Source organism: Pteropus vampyrus, unplaced genomic scaffold (genome assembly GCF_000151845.1).
Source record: "Pteropus vampyrus isolate Shadow unplaced genomic scaffold, Pvam_2.0 Scaffold63, whole genome shotgun sequence".
Lineage (NCBI taxonomy): Eukaryota > Metazoa > Chordata > Mammalia > Chiroptera > Pteropodidae > Pteropus > Pteropus vampyrus.
The window spans coordinates 2852857-2856461 of NW_011888844.1; the positions used below are offsets into that span (position 1 = coordinate 2852857).

At 42.3% G+C, this 3605-nt stretch overlaps 1 pseudogene; it reads right to left on the reverse strand.

The window, feature by feature from the left end:
* Positions 1-251: 251 nt before the first annotated feature.
* Positions 252-939, reverse strand: LOC105292771 (annotated as a pseudogene).
* Positions 940-3605: the final 2666 nt, after the last annotated feature.

Consider the following 3605-nt stretch of genomic DNA (forward strand, 5'->3'; position numbering starts at 1 on the left):
CCATGGAGCAGGGGGTGTTAAAGTGTCTTAGAGCCAGGAGTAACTTGGGTCATGGCATGTTAGGACACGTTAGGCCCTGGTTCTTTGTTAACTGAGAAGCTAGGTGCCAATGACTGGGAGAACAGAAAGGCCAGAGGGTCAGAAGGATCCATGAAGACAAGATTACAGACAGGATCAGCCCTGAGAGAGACTGAAGAGTACAAGGTGACTCTTATAGCAAGGAGATGCAGGGAGAGGTCTGGTGTTCTCATTCAGGAGTACATAGTCAGCTGCAGTCACTCCTGGATGTTCAACTGAATTTGTCCACTGCCATCTTTGTCAAGAGATTTGAAGGCATGGAAAATGGTGTCCAGCCTGACCAGGCAGCTGATGAAGTTGTCAAAATCTATGTTCCGTCCCTCATCAAAGTAGTGTTGGATGATCATGTTGTAGAGTCACTAATTTACATGGAACTCTGCTGCCTCAAAGGTCCCTGGGAGTTCATTACTACCAATGATCTCTGAATAGTCAACAGCAAACTGTTTGTATAGGGCCTGCCACTTGTTCATATTGTTCTACAAATACCTGAATTCCTCAAAACCCAGCTTGCCTGTCCTGTCACTATCCATCATGGCCCCCATGCTGTGACACGTGTCAAAGCCAAAACCATCGGTCTTCAGATCAAGGTTTTGGGTCACGACCTTGTTGAGAACATTCACGAGTTCTGTGGCGCTGACCTCCATATCGTCTCCAGCCAGCTGGGCAAAGAGCCTCCAGAACTGCTGGACCTCCTTACTCCCATTTGTCTCAATGTTGGAGTAATGGGTGTGTGGGGACAGTTCCACCATCACCACCGCCACCTCCAGCTCAATTGATCAGGCCTCTGATCGTGTTTCCCAGGACCCCGCCTCCCCCGCCCCCGCCACTGCTGCCCTTCAAGAACACGTTAATTAAGAACATGGCTCCGACTTAAGATTCTGTCTTTCACACATCTGCCCACCAGTCTGCTTACATACACTGCTGCCGGTGGGCATAGTATTTTGATTGATGATCCAATCATGCAGATTAATGCTAGTTGGAGAAATGATGTGAGAACTTGCAGAGATAGAATAGTATGGAAGGCATAGAAGGATAAATAACTCAGTAATAACAGATCTGTAATGGCACCTAGCATTGTTTCAACAAAATGAATTGCACTGGAAAACTTTTTATTTTGTCTTTGTCTATTAAAACACATTCTCTGATTAAAGAGACAGAAACTTGGTCTGATTTTAATATATAATATAATATAATATATAACGTATTATATATTTTATATATGTGAATATTTTCAGCCACATATTTACTCCATTAAAAATCTAAGCTACTGCTTTTATATGGAATTATTTAGGTTGTGCATCACATAAATGATTGTCTTGAGTGCTGCAGAACTTAAGCACAGTGATTGTGGCTATTAGGTTGTCCCCTTTACTGGACTAGAATCATTTTAGGAAAACCATTAAAATAAACTGTTAAATGAGGAATTTTTAACCTAACTCCTTGGACTCCTAGAGTCTGTCTATAGATGGGCTTCAGGAGTCAAAGGACTGTCTGAAATTGTATGAAAAATTTGTTGTGAATGAATATTGTTTTCTGGGCAGTCAATCATTAACTTCTACAAGTAGATGTGGTCTTAAAAGTAACAGGATTTCTTACCCTAAAATCTTAACCATTATACCTGAAATTTTATCACTGACAGGCTATTCATTTGAGTTAAGCATTCCTGTCCTCTAAGATCCTCTTTTAAAGTTAAAATTTCCGGGAGAGTGGGGCGGGGGACAATACATTACACCCCCCTTAAATGTGCTTGAATTGGTTCCCTATGACTTTTTGAGCCCCCTAGTATAAGTCATGCAATTTGTATAATCATTTTGTGTGATTGGGTCATTACAGTAATCTTTTTATATAGATAGTACTATGTTCTTGATTTTAGATGTGGGAATTGAAGCTTAGACAGGTCAAGTAACTTCCAGAAAGTTGTTTACATAGGTCGTAATTAGCAGAGCTAGGATTCAAACCCACCCTATGCGTTCTTTACCCTAAGCCCTAAACTAATGCCATGAAACTCCATGGAATAAGGAAAAAGAAGCTTACTTTAATTAGGTGCAGGATTTCTGAGCAGTCTTCAGCTTCTGCAGGTCTTATTCGGATAAACGTCATGCTTGGTTGCCCACTGCCTGATTGCTTCTCGCCTAGTTGGCTCAGGCCTGAATGACTTGTGCCTGATTGGTTTGGGTTTGGTTGCCTCATGACTAGTTCACTCATGCCTGGTTGGCTTGGGCCTGGTTGCCTCATACCTGGTTGAGTCATGCTGGATTGGCTCGTGCATGATTGGCGAATGACTGATTGCCTCATACCTGGCTGGATCGGACCTAGTTGCCATGTGTCAGGTTGCCACATGCCTGTTTGGCTTGGGCCTGGTTGGTTCAGGCCTATTTGGCTTATGTCCAGTTGCCTCATGCCTGATCGGCTTGGGCTTGGTTGCCATGTGCCTGGTTGGTCTGTGTCAGGTAGATTTGTGCTTGGTTGATTCATGTTTAGTTCCTTCATACCAAGTAAGCTCGTGCCTATCTGGCTCATGTCTGGTTGGTTTGTGTCTGATAAGCTTGATTGGTTCATGCTTGATTGGTTCATACTCAGTTGATTTATGCCTGGTTGACTGAAGATTGGTTGGCCAAGGACTGGTTGGCAGATGACTGGTTGGCCGATGACTAAGTGTCTTGATGAAACAGGAACTGTTAACTACAGTGCTGTGGTAGGAGGCTGTAGGATGTTTCTGTTTTTTCTCAACTTGATTTGTACTTTGAGAAACCCCTCTGTCAAGATGAGAATGGGAATAATAAAGAAAGGATACCTAAAGATTATCGATGCCTCTAATATGCTGGAATTGACTACATCAGCGATCATATCTATAGGCTTGGCCAGGGTTCAGGTTGTCATCAGGCCTCCCATTGCCAACAGGCTGGAAGTGAGTTCAAGAAGAAAGTGACCCTGGGGGAGTATTACTGCCTCATCTCCTTGCACAGTCACTGTGTCATAGTGGTGAAGTCACAATGCTCATATCTACATGCTTACATGCTCCCCTGTGTGGTGAGGGAAGGGCAAGGCAGGGCCCACTTGACTACCACTTTATTTCCACCTCTTCAAGAGCTTAAAGAGGGTGAAGCAAAAAGTTGGAAGGAGTCTCAGAGTTTATGCTTGGCACTCACCCTAAGTTCCAGCTGTTTTAAACAAACAATTCTAAGATACTTGCCCTAATTCTTTTTACTTTCCCACATCCCAGTCCTGAAATAATTCACTTCCTATTTCTGTCTTGACTTCCACGTATGACCTCTTTCTCATAATCATCAAAATTAGAATGCTTAAAATGGTTGTTCTAATGAGGTACTCAAGTCTCTAATGGAAAAAGATATTTTTTACACATAATTAAGAATAACTGTGGTTTATTGAATTCTTTTATGACCTAGGCTCAGTGGGAAGCACTTTATATTTTCTTATTCAATCCTATAGCAACCAAACTGTCCCTAATTCTGAGGAAACTGGTTCAAAAGATTTAGTCCCCTAACAAAGGAATATTTATAAGAAAA